Consider the following 16,780-nt stretch of genomic DNA (forward strand, 5'->3'; position numbering starts at 1 on the left):
ACATATACAATCAGAAACTAGCACCATGTAATGTGCATTGTTTACATGCAAACCACATTTTGCTTGTTCCCAGTCGCATGCTTTTAGGTGTAAACACACATGCAATCACATTGGGGGGGATTTAATAGTTAATCATGTTCCGCCAGTATCTAGCTGGAAAACACTAGTCTTTTTCTGTGCCAGATTTATCACTGTGATGTTGAATTCTGGTGCAGACTGTCGGTTCCTACTTTAGAACTACTTTTAGTTGGTCTAAACTGTGCGCCAGAATTTTGGCCGCACGATGATTTACCACAAGCCACGGCCCTTTCTCGCAAGGTCACGCCCATCTCCCGAAGTGTGCGGAAAGTGCCAAAAAAAAGGTCTAAAAGCCTTGATAACTGTGGTTCAAGGCATTATAGACACTGTATTTGGCACAAAACCACCAATTGTGGCGCAAGTGTGTTTATAAATCCCCCCATTGTGTTTGAACACGGAAGTGTTATGCCTCAGCTGACTGGTTTATTAGGTTTCAAGCTTCATTTGTACAGAGGTCTCTGAGGTGGCGTTTAGGATTAGAACGCATGCGTTTTTAAATGTTACAATGAAAATGTTTACACAGCTCCTCACACTTTTAGCAATGATGAAAAACACTTCCAGAGTAGCCAAACGCATTGTAACATTGCAAAATGCATGCGTCCTGACGCATATGTTTTGACCCACGTGTTTTGATGCATCCAAAACACCATGTGTGAACGCACCCTATGAGTTGTATAGCAGTAGAATGGCAGTGAGCTTATGTGAGATCAGATGCTTGATCATCATTTATTATGGCTGAACACAAGGGGCCGATTCTCTGAATATAGTATTCTTTATTCTTTCCCTTCCTGACACTGATGAATGGAGCCTCCTTTAGAGAATTCTCCGCAGCTAATTCTGGTAGTCGGTGATGAGAAGCGCTCTTTGCATTCGTATAACCTGCATTCACATACATTACTTATTGCTGTGATGTTTAGGCTTTAAGCTATTGAATATAAGATTGGTGCAACATGGACTGTTACTTTTTTTAAAATATATATATATATATATATATATATATATATATATATATATATATATATATAAATACACCTTTAACCCCTTCATCATAAATAGGGAAAAAACTGTGAAATTCTGTAGTGAAGGAATCCCATTACAGATTCTTCATATGACTTCACTTGGCAGCTTTTACACATGCTATCAGTACTTGAAGCTTGATCTTGGTATAATGGAGTGCTTTACTTCCTCCCTGGATCCTGAGTATATGGATCTGTCTGCTTAGGATCAAATAAATCTACTTCTCAAAGGGGTTGGCTGCCTGGGAATGCCTTGTATACTGTAACAAGTCTTTGCCCACAAGGAATATGTTCCAGCGGTTTTATTTAATCCACTCTCAAAGGAGTAATGTGAATCAAAGGAGTTAGTGCTTGGTTAGGAATAGGTTAAATTTCTCCCAGCGTCATTGTGCCGGTGGCGTGGACAGGCTGTCAGTGGGCCACCTGTCGCAGACCCCCCCTCCTTCCGTGCTATGGCTCCCTTCTGATCACAGCAGGGCCTTGCTTGCACGCACACAGCCATGCCAGGATGAGCGCTCTCTACCTTGAGCTGCATCCCTAAGCAGCGTTATCGCCGTTCCGCTGTCAGCGAATTAAACATTTCTGTGGAACATTCCTGGCGAGGCGCACATCAGCAGCTTTCCCCTTTTTCCTTTTATTTTTTTTTCCTTCTCTTTATTTTATATATTCTTATTTGTTCCCAGAATCCATGTCACCGCTCCTTATATGGCGATGATTTTTTCCTCTTTGCGTTTCCATGACAACAAGAGCACTGCACCATTCATTAGCTCAGGACCGAGCTGCATCCCTACGCCGCCTTTTGCATCTCTCTCTCTCTCTGTGCTGTTCTGCACCATCCCACATCCCACTCCCCTCCTGTGTGCTGCTGCCCTAGGAGGAGGGGAGTAACCAGGACTGGGGGACAGTAAGACAAATTTTGATGCCCTCCGCAGCCTCGCTGGAAGAAGATTGCTATCTGTGAGATCACGGAGGAGAATAGAGGGGAGGGATGTGTCTGCTCCGCTGGGAGGTCAGTAACGCTAGCCAGGACACAGCTGGACCTGTGACACCATAAACCTTTATATACGTGTAGAGGGAAAGGACTGTGTCTTGTCATCTGCACCATAGCTTCCAAAGACGGAGAAAGTGACGCTATTCTGGAGTTTGGGGTTTTCAAGGATTGCTGTAGCCACGGTCTATGTAAGTAATTTTCCTAGGACAGCACAGCGGGGAAGGGGGGGTGAAGCTACTTATAAAGGGGGGCACCATGGATGTTTTCACATTTCATGCTTGAGTTACATACGTCCAGGTAGTGTTTTTTTCTCTTCACTCTGCTGAGATCTTCACCTTTCCCATCACACATAGATTTGCATTAATTTCTTGTATTTCTGCCCAGATTATGGAGATGGAGTAGAGAAAATATCAGCATTAGGCTTAGTGTCTATGGAGGCCGTTGTGCTGCCTCTTAGTGACTCCATACACAGGAGGACCAGAATGCATCGGGGTGCGGCTTGTAAGAGTAATTTGTGACCAAACTGCCCTGCAACCATATAACTAATATTCGGGTAACCTTGGCCATGGGGTTAGGATCACCCACTTGTTTAGGCCTTGATTGGTTTGTAAGTGAATTTCCTTTTATCTTTGATGTAGGAAGGTAAAGTGAGTGGGAATCTGTTCTGTCTTGTCATATTGCAGCCTAATTGAAAAATAGCCTGCATTATTACCTCACGTCTTCCCCAGGTTTCACAGAGGGAGAGGTTTTCTAGAACAATATCCTTCTATGCTTTTACTAAGGGCCCTGCAGCCATCTTGTTATCCCTCAAGAATTGAGGGGAACCCTTGGGCCAAGATCAAGGTGAAGGATGTTGTGCTTCTGGGTTTGTCTTTCATAGTATTGTTTTTTAATTATATTTACTATATATTTTACTATTATATTTACTATATTGTTGATATATTCACAGCACCTCTGGGGGCAGCCATTTTTTGACCTCTGACCTTTGTCCAGTTGCAAAAGGGGTATCTTGTCTTCAGCAATATGAGATGTAAGAAACGGAACTATAAAAACGTGCTTTGGTGATCGTGTTTATGAGGAAAATGGCTGTCAATGTATTTGTGTAGCAGAGCATAATCATTTTATTATACTTATTACAGTAATATCCGCATTAGTGTGACCAGCACTCCCGGTAACCTCTTATTTATTTGTTAGAAAGCAACAATGTTTCCACCAAATACATGTATTGTATGTACACATTATGTATGCGTGGACACACACAATATACTGCTGTACTGTATTCTCAGCACCTTTCTCTTTAACACGCCATAACTGATGGTATTCAGGCTGAAATTACATTTTCTATGGTGATGGATGATGTGATGTTCGTCTCCTGCAGTAATTCACCGGTGAGACATTGTAGAGCTGCTGGTCCTCCCTTACAATACATTTGAGCTGAACGATGGCTGGTTGAGAAAATGTGATAACTGGGTATTTGAACATTTTATATAGTTTTTTCTTTTATCTATTTACAGGGTATTTGTGTAGTGGCTGTAGCTGGCATGCCCTGTGAATTGTCACTGTGGCGAGTCTTGGGTTGTTATGTTCTTCTATGTATATTGGTGATGATCTGGTGATATCTAGTTTGGCAAGGTCCATATACCTTATAACTACTAGCTGTTATGCAAACATTATTATCTTGGTTCTGTTATTACATTGGTAACGGTATGGCAGTGTCCACACTGTTATTATATGAGGGGTCAAATCGTCAATTTTCACCTTATGCCACATAATGGATCATCTAAAGGAATCTAATATGAATGAGCCCATGCGGGTGGAGACTGTGATCATGCACATGTCATTGGCACACAATTGAGACCATGAATTGTATCCAAATTATTCCTGTACATATAATGGAATGGAAAAACATATCTTATACATTCCTGTCTAAGATTTGTCGCTGTGTGTATAATGGGAATGAGGCCTACTTTGGAGCCATTGTAAATAGAGGACAAATGGTCCCCGCACCTACCTCTGTTGTACCCTATATGTATTTATCTTATTTCATATGTTCTAATGCATTTAAATTGGCACATATCAATAAAGCTTGATCACTGTTTAACCTCTTCTACTCGATCAGTCTATCTTACTGCTCTGCACAGGGCTGCACTGTTTGCACCTGTTTCCTTTATGTCCTTCTATGTCCTTTGGTGTAAAAAAAAACCTTCAGGAGATGTTCTGAGAACATTCAAAGCAATTCTCATTTCCAGTAACCACTTCAAGACTTTAGAATAACCCTTAGATGTGGGCATATTGATCCTGGACCATGAACACTTGCTGAATAGTTGTCAAGGTGGTTATTTGATAATGGTGACATACAAGATCAAGTGCCATGTAGCTTTCCAACTTGTGCCACTGACCAAGAGAAAACAGAAAAACACATTAAGCTTTTTTATTAGGAGTAAACTAGTTATTTGATTTCTTAAGATTTTGGAAAAAAACCTCTTAAACTAGACCCATTCTCCCCAATAATTGAGTTCCTGCTCCTGGCATCTGGTGTTTGTCATTGCCCATCATATTAGCTCAGTTCCTGTGTATCTGCGTTCCTTGAGATCTGCATTTCTTATACTGAATATCCGTGAGGTTGAGATTTATGATTATGGTGTCTTGTTTTTTTTTCATCATTATGGTTACTAATGTTAGTCTTCTGCATTGGGAGGGTTACAGACCAATATCATAAGATTATTGTGTTCCTCCAAAAATGAGCCCTACCCCAAAAATAACCCTAGCATAATATTTCAGCCTTTTCACAGTAGGCCCTAGTTACAAATGGGTATAACTTTAGAATAGTAGCACAGAGAAATACAGGTCTGGTGTCATTTAAAGAGGAGAAGCTCCTCTTTAATATTGCATAGGGATTGTGCTTCTATGTGTCACAGAACTGGAAATAACCATTGTTAATGTGGTATTGGGGGTCTTCAGGTGGTAATATAGCTTTGATATTCCTTGGCTAGACAAGAAGTCTATTCCTCCCAATCATCCTATGCACATGCATGCCTAGTGTGAGTGTATTCTCAGTAAGAGGAGGGGAATAAGTTCGCCTTTGAGAGATAAGAGGGTTGAGGATGTGTCAAATCCAACGAATTTGATCCCTTTTTACCCCTACATATATGGTTGGGGAATAGTAGTGCCAATCCTACCATAATTGACATTGGAGTTATGTATGGCCAACCTGTACTGCTGTAAAGCAATCTTATGTTCGCTTCAGTAACCCTGGCATTATGAGCGTATGTGTGTGTATACGTTTGTGTGTGTATGTGTGTGTGTATATATATATATATATATATATATATATATATATATATATATATATATATATATATATATATATATATATATATATATATATATATCTCACAGTAGTTATTGGCTTACAATGGTGCCATTTATGTACCAGAATGTGTATCCTTACCCTTAGTTAACTTGGATATCTGCTGGTGGATATATCATTCCAAAGGACTGGTCTTTTCATCGAGGAAGAAATTGCACCTGGTAAATGCAAATCCTGCTTCCCAGTTATACTAGTAATTTCCATAACCTCCTGGGATGAAACCCATTTCACATTTCAAGTGTTTACTTCTGCTTCATCTATGGGAGTGTTGTACCCATATTCAAGGATTTATCCCTCTGCCAAACTGGCCACCAGCATTAGCATATGGATCATAGTTTTTCAGCTTTTATATCCGATTCCCCTGTATCTACCAAGCCCCCTCCATGGCGTTATCTGTAAATCCTGAAGCTTTCTTGTAGCAGAAAATACAGAACCTGTCATCTCTGGGACATTGACATAGTGGATGCTTAATAGCAATTCACCTCCTGCGTCTTGACATAGCAGAACGTGTGTCTTGGCGCCCATCTATCACTGTGGATGTGCCATCTGTGGTTTTCAGTAAGTGTTTAGCTATACACATGATGTTGGCTGGTGTATTTCTGTATAGCTTCATGAATGTATGTACAGTATATCTCATCCGCACATTGTGCGATCTCTCTTGCTCTGTTTTTCTGTATTCTCTTAACTGGAGACAATTCATTAACTGCAATGAAGCCACCTACAGTTTCTGTACACTGATGGATGACAAGCCATTCTATCTGGCCGACCCGAGAACCCATAAGAGATGGGTGAAGCCCGTGTGTAGCTAAATGAACCCATAGCAAATGTAAATTGTGATGGAGATATCCAGGCTCTGTTAACTGCATATGGAGATGGATATACATTAGAAAGGATTGTTTGCTAGTGGTTCCCAACATATAGCTTACTTCACACCAGCATCTCTGCTTGTCTACCCTCAGGGTGACTTGATTTAGGTCAGGGCCATGGATGCCGGCTTGTGTATGAGGGTGGAGGAGGGATGTATAGAGAAGACTGGAGCTGAGATGTAGGTGGAATTATTGATGCAGTAAAAGAAGTGAGTGGGCAGAGATTAGTATAATAAAGGCTGTAAACTGCGTTTGCATTTTGAGCAAGCAATACAATGTAAGTTAACCTCTAAAGAGTCTAGACTGTAAGCTCCTTGGCTTGCACTATATATATAGTGGTCAAAGAGGTTTAAAGGTCATCTACCACCAGGATGACGGTTTGTAAACCAAGCACACTGACATATTGGTGTGTGCTCCCTCTGGCAGGATCCATTCTTCTTTAAGCTTTCTATACCCTTGTTTTTAAGAATAAAAAGTTATGCAACTGAGCCTTTTTGCAAAAACCAGAGCATAAGAAACTAAAAGAAACGCCCCCTTCCAGAGGGGGCGCACACCAGTTTGTCAGTGTGCTTGGTTTACCAGTTTGTCCTTCATCCTGGTGGTAGATCACCTTTAAGGATAGTGTTAACTACGGTACTTCTAATTATTTATTTTCTTACAAAACAAATAACTTTTTCTTGCTGAGAACCTGGAAGTAAAGGTTTGACTCTTGGATATGGAGAAAACCCTTTGACTACAGGTTGTTCCCTATTAGAGAATGTAGATACCTGACCTTTATTTCACCATGCATACTTAGGTGGGAATAAAGGGATTATTAACAGTATATTATTTCTTTTTTTTTTCTTGTATTTTCTGTAACTTTTACAGCTTAGAGATAAATAAATACCATTATTATGTTACAAATATTACAATAATACTGTTGACAAAGCAATAAAGGTAGCCATGTTATCAACATATAAAATTGCTAATATAGGCATATTTTCACAGCTTGTACATTTGCCTGTTTTATATTTTCTCCAGTACTGTACTTCTACCCAGTGGCGTAACTAGAAGGCGATGGGCCCCAGTGCAAAGACTGTGCCAGGCCCCGAATATAATGTGTGGTTTATAGTAATAAACTTCTTATATGGGAAAGTGACACCATAAGGGCCCCCTAATTCTCTTGGGCCTGGGTGCGACCGCAACCTCTTCTACCTCTATCATTTGTAGCTATTGTGTCTACTACCTCTGCTGCATTTCTTCATATTTGATGATTTGTATTTTTTTACATGCTCTGCGAATTTCAAATATCTGAAAGATATTGGGGCACATTTACGAAGAACAGTGCAAACTATACTATCTGCGGTTTGCCTGTGTAGGATGCAGGGTGAGCCGCATTCAAGATTTGTGTCTCACATTCTTCATGAATCTGGCGCTCCCCGATAGAGGACACCACTTTTTTTTCTGGTGCACCTTTAACATGGGGAATGCAACACAATTCTGTCTGACTTTGCATAATAATTGTGGTACAAAGCAGAAATTTGTGTTGCATTGGGTATAGTGCAGTCGCACCAGAAATGTGTCTCAGACACTTCTTAAATATATGTTCAAGCAGTTTGCACTGAAAAGTATGGGCAGAGTCCGACGGAAAACTGGCACACGGCCCTTAGTAAATGTGGGCCATTAATCTTCTGATCATGTAAGGATATGCATCAAATCTAGCAGACCTGCTCTTCTAGGGTGAACCTCATACATGCACATCGGCATACAATAGCTGTGTAATGCTGTCATATTACTAATACTAATGTTTCCTACAGTGTACAAGGGAGAGATTTAACTGGGATATTGAAACACGTTAGGCCCAATTCACACCAGCGTTCAGACCTCTGACGTGAAAGTAACAGAAACATTAGATAATAACGAAGTTCTGAATGCAGGTGTGAACTGGACCTTAAATGTCCTTGCAACCTTTGGACCTCTGCACATAGTCCACCTCACACACACTGGTGGTCATTTACTAAGGGCCCGATTCCCGGTTTCCCGATGTGTTACCCAAATATTTCTGATTTGCGCCGATTTTCCCTGAATTGCCCGGGATTTTAGCGCATGCGATCGGATTGTGGCGCATCGGCGCTGGCATGCATGTGGAGGAAATCGGGGGGCGTGGCCGAACAAAAACCCGACGGATTCGGAAAAACCGCCGTATTTAAAACAAAAAAAAGTGTCGCGGGACTCGCGCTTACCTTCACTAGGAATAGGCCGGTGAACTTCAGGGCATTCCGATGCTCTTCAGCGCAGCAGCGACACCTGGTGGACGTCAGAGGAACTGCCTTAGTGAATCCCGGCCGGACCTGAATCCACCGCAGAGAACGTGCCTCTGGATCTCGAATGGGCCGGGTAAGTAAATCTGTGTGTACACTGTGTGTATATATGGGTGTTTGTATGATTTGGTGAGAAGACTGTAATCTTCACACCACAAATATTGTTCAAATAATAAAGGGTATAACATTACAGTTTCCATTGATACCTAGAAAGAATTGGGTGTATAATTTGGTAAAAATTAGCAGTTTCTTTTTTCTTTAAAGTTAGTTCCGATCTAGAAGTTGACCCACACAGATCGGACCTGCAATCCATATGTCATAGTAAAAGAATTCCTTTGATTTGTTTGATTTTTCCCGAGTTTTCAGGATTTGAGATTTGCTGAGACATATAACCAAGTAATGTGTAATTTCTAGGTTATGCTTTGTGTCTGCTACAATAACCACACATTATAAACTAGAATGTGGATTTGCTAATCTTCCATAAACGTTGAGGTTGTGATCCCAGTTAAGATGATATTCTTTGGTAATAGACAAGTTCCAAAAATACACTGACCTATCACATTACAGTGTTCATTCCCACAGTGTCTACAACAGGTAATTCTTCTGTTTTGCTGTCCTTTTTACTCAGCCAATGGAGACAGATGTTCTCCTGCCTATTGAGTGTGATGGACCCCAGGGGGGGGCAGGTAAAAGGTATCTACCACCAGGATGAAGGACTGTATGCAAATTAGTCTGAGGCTCATTTGCATACAGTCTTTCATCCTGGTGGTAGATGTCCTTTAACACTGCAGATTTCAGGTCAATAAAGTAAAACATTAATTCTTAACCTAAATTGCCACTCAATAAGCTTTCAATAGCTGAAAACTCAAGCTTTTAATAATACATGAAGACCCTGTTAATGTAATTTTGCATATGCCAGTGTAAGGCCCCTTGCACACAACCATATTTGGGGGGCCATGAGTTATCTGCACTAAAGTTGGCTAGCTTACAGCCCCCATAGAGTTCTGTTGTGCTCGGCCACTGTGCGCACTGCATACACTGTGTCTCCCCGCACTACGAGAGAGGCTAAAAATATGGCGCAGGACCTATTCCTGACAGAATGCGGCACAGTCGCTCAGTTCCTATGGACAATTGGGAGGAGGAGGAGTGGGGCTCATTATGACCTCCGTTTTCAGCCCTTATTGCTCACATGGCCACGTGCATGAGTCCTGAGGGTGTAAATACATATAGCTTGATGTTTCCGCTAGTAAGGGGCCCCATAGAAGTGATTGTCTAATAACCTTTGCCTTTCATACATGATGCTAGGTGCCTTTCCTAGAGGAAATGGTATTGTGTTTCTATTTGTAGATGGATAATGTCATTATTGTTACATTTCACTTACAAGGTTACAAGTGATGGAGTCATTTTTATTTCATAGCTTTGGTGCCGCAAGAGCCGACCTCGGGCCTTGACTCTACATCCGGCCTGTAAATGTGTGCCCTTCTTTTTTGTATAAATATTCTATTGGCATTTATCGCCGAGGTTTATTTTCTAATGTTGTGTGTTGCTAGGTCTTGCTTGATGTGTCCAGCACATTTCCAGGCCACACAGATGACAGGATGACACGGCCCACGTCCTGTACATGATGCGTGACAAGCCTCATTAAAGGCAAATGTCTCAATCATCCTCCATTCATCCTGTTTGATAGGGTTGGTGAAGCAGATCTAGGAAACACCAGGCTGCGTGTGAGGGCCTGGCAGAGGCGGCTGTCATGTCTCTGCTCGATTACGGCTCATCCGATGGGCTGTGAAGAGCCAGCTATTACTGCAGAACGGTGCTGGGGGTGAGTCAGTATTCTGCTGGATAATATTGGAGGCTCTGCCAGCTCTCCCTGGAAGAGGCTGCTTGTCCTTCCATGACCTTTCCATAGCAACAGGCTGGGATTTGTGATGAAGACCCCCCTCCTCTTCCTTCCCCTTATCAGCTTGGCACTGGAACCTCTCCATATTCTTGCTCAGCCCTTCACAGTGTCTGAGCTTGCCGCAGCTAAACTTGCCCACCCCCTATTATCACACCTCTGACAATGGGAATTGGGCCACACGCCGCATCCTTTCACACATGAAGCCTGTCACATCTCACTGGCACAGGGCAGAATGGAAGCACTGGAGCGTTTAGTGGACTGCACTATTACTGTATCCAAGTGTATCATAGCAAATCCTGCCTGATAATGCTTTATTAGCTGTTGGGGATATGTTTCAGTGCTTTTATGATTTGACATATTCTTCCGGTGGGGCCCGCTCTACAGTAATATACTCTCAGCGCTACCCCCTTAAATAAACCAGAGTTGCCAGTCATCAAGCTGGTAGCGTTTCTGCTGGGTAGATCAGTACACTGGATAGATATTAGCCATATGACGACCATTACATCTTCCATTGTGGCTTATACTCCACTTGTCAATACAAGTCTCCATATGTATGGGCAACAATATTAAGAGCTGAAAGTAGCGGTCACGTTGGCTGTAATGGTTGTACCCCCCTCTATCTTTTTTTTTTTTTGTTTAAAATGGTTCCTAGTACTGTCTACATGTTGTTTTACATCCAGGGCATCCATAGTTATGGCCTGTATGACTAAGGGCAAGACCTATGTTTAAAGGAAAGTTACCATGAAAATCCAGCATGATAAACCAGGGACACTTACCTATAGATCCAGACACTGTGACTGTGGTAATCTTCTTTTATTTGTTATCCATGGTTTCCCTCCATCTAATATCAACTTTTAAAATTATGATAATGAGGTGGAAGTGCTCTGGCGGCAGAGGAAGTTTCAGCACACAATGAAACTAAATCACGGAGGTGGTCTGGTAGTGCTCCAGGAGCCCTTCAGATTGATTGTCGTAATTTAAAATATTTTAGAAGGAAGGAGGCCATGGATAAGAAATATTAGAATATTACCACAGTCACTGTACCTGGATCTATGAGTAAGTGTCCTTTCTTTATCATGCTTGATTCCGATGCTATATTAACTTTATAGATAACTTTATAGATAACAATTGCCAATAGCCTATGGTAAGCTGATTTTATGAAAAATTTTAGTAGGTGTGGTGAGTTCCGGGGAGGGCAGCTGCAGCCTGTGTCGGTGTCCTCTCCTCCTCACTTATCTTGCTCCCTCCCTACTTCTTGTCATGTGGATTGAGCAGACAGGGGACGTAGGGAGATGATGTGGAGTAGAGGAAGAGTGCATGACACAGGCACACACTGGCTGCAGCTACTTCCTCCTCCGGAACTCACCACATGCTGCTAGTAGGGAGCCAGGTAATGTGAATTAAACTGTTAGAAACTACTGAAATGATTCAGAATGCTGACAAATGCATTTTTAAAATCAACATAGCAGAGGCTATTGGAACCTGTCATCAGGTAAAATTTACATTCCTGGTGGCAGGTTTGCTTTAAGTTTTGTGTTTGCAAACCTCACAAAATCATATGATTATTTGATCATATCTGAATAGTGGAGTTACTATTTTGTTGAATGGTTATCCCTTACTTGGCCTCTATATTGTACCTAGGGCAGGTAGTCGTGTGCTACCTGCACACGTATACAGTGGGGAGAATTTATTAGACCGTCTTATAATTTCCCTGCCGGCGCTCGGTTCCGGCCTCTTAGTAGATGGGGCTTAATCTACGCCATTCCGGACCTAATACCAGGTCTGAGCCTGCAGAGACTTCTGCTACAGTCTCCACCCGCTCCCGGGTCCAATCAAAGGCCAATCATCGGAGGAAAGACTGACTGAGCTGCAAAATGAGCCAGAATTGGACCTCCTGTAATTTGCAGCCCAGGCAGCCAGCTCATACGCGAAGCCATACAAACAATGGCCATGTGTATGAGCCCTAGAAGTAAATGGAGATGTGTGCTAGCTATGGAAAAGAGGCCTTAGTTTGTGGGATGCCTCTGTAGGACGCCAGTGATGCATTCCCAGCAAAGTGCAAGTGATTCTCATTTTGCTGTTATGTATCGTGTCAGTGGGAGGAGGAGGATAATGGGAAGGAGGAGGTTAGTCATTACATAGAAAATGGTTGGAAAGAGATGATGATCTGATTATCAATACGCAGAAACACTTTATTGTATTCTTCTTATCTCTATGTGGTAGCTTGCTTTCAAACAGGAGTGGAGGAAGGGCTGTACATCAATGACTCATGGGTTTTATCGCTATGAATGTTGGTTCATCAGCAAAAGCCAAAACAATAGTTTACAGTCTCTAGTTTGGACTAATTCTGACTAATTTTTTTATATAAACACCGGCAAATCAACTTTTTCAGAAAATCACAATAACCCTTTAAATGACCCAGGATTTACTTCTTGCTGAATTCCCTTGCTACTTCTTGCTAGTCCAGTTCTTGAAAGTACAAAGTAGTTTTCCAGCATGGAAGCCCTGAAAAAAATCACAATTACTCACAAACCACGAGGTGTTGTGATCATTCCCCCCACACTTATAGCAGCGGAGTAGGCCCACGCTTTGGCCTGCGATCATTCAGGCCTCAAAGTTTGCAGGTTACAACGCTTTTCTACGGCAGGCAGCGCGTGGCGCAGAATAGTTACCTGCCATAGCCTCCAACCAGATACATTAGGGAACTGGAGGTGTATGATAAATTATTGAAAAAAAGCGGAGTCAGAGTGGAGAACATTAGGGCACATTTACTTACCCGTCCCGTCACCATCCCCGAGGTGCGTTGTCCGACGAGGATTCAGAGCTGCCGCGATTCACTAAGATCGTGCGTCCAATTTCCTGCATGTGTCGCTTCCCCTCTCAGGTCCGCCGGAGTTCACCTTCTTCTTCATGGGGTATGTGAGTGCATGGCTTGCGACACAATTTTGAATGTTAAATCCGGTCGCGTGCGCCAAAAACCCAAGTTAAATGCGGTGCAAAACGGAAAAAGTTGGGAAACCCGACGGAAATGCGGTGGGCAGACCCTTAGTAAATGTGCCCCATTGTGACTGGCATTCTGAAAGGTGTGGCTTGGTCCGTGTGTTTTATGGGTAGATTTGGGGCACATTGTTGGCCATGAGTCTACATAAATCTGAAGCTTATCCATGTGGCGGTGACAAATGTGTGTATCATTAGAGTCCAGGAAATATCCCTATAATTTCTTTTTAATTACCTTCAGAGAACAAAAAATGCAGTGGTGACTGAGGCGTCATAAACTGCTCCTCAATGACCTGCATTTATCAGTGACCATCGTGGTTACTATGGTTATATAGGATTCGTGTTCTTCTCTCATAGGGCTGATTAGTGGCAGCCATGAATAGGCCTGATAATAACCCTGGGTTGTCACAGGGACTTAAATCATTTTAAATTGTTCATTTGATTTACTTTTTATTTTCAGAATATTTATGGCATACTGTTTCCAAAGCAGCTCATTTCAATTCAAGGTTAATAAGTTGAAACAGCCTTTCTCAGATAAAAATATATTCATTTACACAAATCTAGCAGTATCGCCAACATATAATCAATCCAGTCTATGTTTAGAAAGTCTATGTAGTTAAATAAGCTTTCTTTAACAAGCAAACGTCTCATCCCCCAACAACAAAAAAGTTTCACCTAATACTTAGACACACCTCATTGGTGGTAGCGCCAATTTGTCAATTTGTTGTGTCGCAACAGCATGAAGTAAAGTTAAAAAACAAAAAAGGCGCACCTGTGTGCACATCCTGAAAACAGACCAGATTAAGCCTGCATTCATACTAAGGTGTTCCCGCCGTACCATAGCACAGCGGGCACAAGTTGGTGCACAGGAGAGTGGGTAAGCGGCGTTCGCCCCCAGACCCTCTCCAAAGAGATATATGGAACATGGCGCCGTAATACGCGAAAAGATAGGACATGTGTTCTCTTTTCCCGGGTATGGAACGGTGCCACACATGTGCTGAACTGTACCACTCCATACCACGCCGTGCGCCCATTGCCGGCCCATGAAGGACGTATATATTTTTTCTTTAATTGCTCTCATCTCCGGTTCTGTAACTCACAAACCTGATGTGATCTAAAAGATGTGATTCTTATCTTTAATATGAAACCAGGATGTTTCTAGGTTCTATAGAACCAAAGATAGGGATAAGTGACACTACTCCTGAAGCCTCTAAACTTGACTCAGGCAGTGAACGACTTTGCTCTGTTCATTTTCATGTGACTTTGGAGGAGAAAACATCTATGTTAAAGGCTTTATTAGGCCATTCTTTAATGTATAAGGAAATCCTATAGGGAACAGAAGGTGAACGGAAAACCTTCCATTCACCTTGTAGTTATGCTCTTCTTTAGCTCAGGTATAAGCCATAGATGCAAAAATATCATTCATTTATGATTAACTTAAAGAGAAGCTCGCATATAAAATGCAGTGTATTCTGTAGGCAGCATGTTATAGAGCAAGAGCTGGGCAGAATGATATTTCTAAGCGGTCCTGTCTGTAAATGCCAGCTAACTTTGGATTATCAGTCATAGATAGATGATAGAAGAGATGTAAATTAACAAGTTATAGAGAATCTTATGTTACAAACTGATTAATGTTAATATTATACTAGTAGTGCAAATGGTAGAACAAAGTGAATATGATGTAGAATTAAGTATGCAGTTCTGGATTAGAGTAAAGACTGATGATACATTGGGCATCTGCTTGGTACTTTTTATGGCTGGCGGGCACACGTGGTCTGATCACTGGAATGGCACCAGTAAGGTTGGCCGGAGATGGGAAGTGGTTATGGCCTCATTTCTGTGTCCTTGTGCTGTGATTGCAGAGTCAGTGCATTCATCATTTTTCCATAGTGTCTCCTGTCATCTTGAGGTTGTTGGGCCACCTTGGGCATAAGCATCTGGAAAAGCTTTTGAGTCCTGAATATAACGCTGGCAGCTGAGCCTGTAGCTGCCCAGCGCAGTCCTTGGCAGGTAGATTGATGGTTTTCTGGTTTTGTGCTGCCCTTACGCATTTGGCGTTGTCACCCGCCTGCGCTGTGGTACGTCACTCTGATTAATCACTACTTGTTTGCTGAGTTTTCAGTAATAACTAGATGAACTTGGGTCAGGGGAACACTTCTTCGTCATAAGCGAGTAGTATCCGATTGATTTAACCATTTACAGTCAAACTTTTAGACTCAATGGCCGAAAATTCATGGAGACTGTTTACGCAGTGCTTTCCAAATCCCTGTACCTTCAAAGTAAGAAGCGCTCTGACTGCCCTTATAGCTTCTCCGTAAGGTCACTTTCACACAGTCAGTATTTGTTCAGTATATTTTGCTGCAATATTGGTAAGCCAAAACCTGTGGATCTAAAACACGGAAGAGATGCAGATCATTCCATTATACCTTGTGAAGTTGCCAATTCTGGTTTTGGCTTTCGAATACTAATGTCAAATTATGATCAAAAACTGAAAGTTTATAAGTGAAGGATTTCCTCTAGAACAGGACAAATGGCTCTCCAGTTTTTGATCATTTTCCACATATATGATTCAGAACTAATTGTTAATATCTTTGGTCCATTCCTCCATGCACACTCTTGAAGCAATTAGTTTTCACAAAGTCAGAATCAAAAAGTTTCAAAAATTGTATCCTGTGCTCATAGAAACAACTCCATGGACAACATTTTTCAAAAACAGTGCAAACTACCCAAGGTGCACTTTTCCTGTGGAGTGTGCCGGGTGCACCATATTCATGAAATTAGTCTTGCATTCTTCATGATTCTCGCAGCCCCTGCGCTGCTTCGCCAGAGTGCACCAACTTTTTTGGTGCACCTTTAACATAGAGCGTGTGACACAATTCTATTGAGTTGCGGTAATGTGGTGCAATGTCTGTCAGTGCACCGGAACGCCCCTTAATGTGTCGTGTTGGCCATAGTGTTGCTGCAACACTTTATAAATACTTGCAGTTTGTACGTTCCTTCTAGTGCACAGTCAGACAGAAAACTGGCGCAAACACTTTAATAAATGTGGGCTCATGTTTTTTTCTCCTTTTTGAGAACATAAATTTGCATTTAAGGAAAGTGCTGAAGGGGGAAACCTTCTCCTGCACATTGTAGCAGCCTGTGAAGCCAAAGCAAAAGCAAAGCCAAATGCTCTGGTATCTCCCCGCAGAGACCTTCTAGCTCATTAGATTTCCTTTAAAGGAAACCTACCAGTTAGAATGGCAGGGGTAAGCAGTAAGTA

At 41.9% G+C, this 16,780-nt stretch overlaps 1 protein-coding gene across 10 annotated transcripts in view; it reads left to right on the top strand.

Annotated features, from left to right (window-relative positions):
* Positions 1-16,780, top strand: part of TANC2 (tetratricopeptide repeat, ankyrin repeat and coiled-coil containing 2) — a 269,159-nt gene that overhangs the window by 205,578 nt on the left and 46,801 nt on the right. Inside the window, exon 1 of one of the 10 annotated variants that reach the window (XM_072111169.1) lies at positions 1,769-2,273. The exons of 8 other annotated variants lie outside the window; for them this stretch is intronic. The gene's annotated coding sequence lies outside the window, so the exon portion shown is untranslated. Of the gene's footprint in view, positions 1-1,768; positions 2,274-16,780 lie in introns of those variants that run through there. One more of the 10 variants, XM_072111170.1, reaches the window with a different exon arrangement.

This window comes from Engystomops pustulosus, chromosome 6, assembly GCF_040894005.1.
Source record: "Engystomops pustulosus chromosome 6, aEngPut4.maternal, whole genome shotgun sequence".
Taxonomy (NCBI): domain Eukaryota; kingdom Metazoa; phylum Chordata; class Amphibia; order Anura; family Leptodactylidae; genus Engystomops; species Engystomops pustulosus.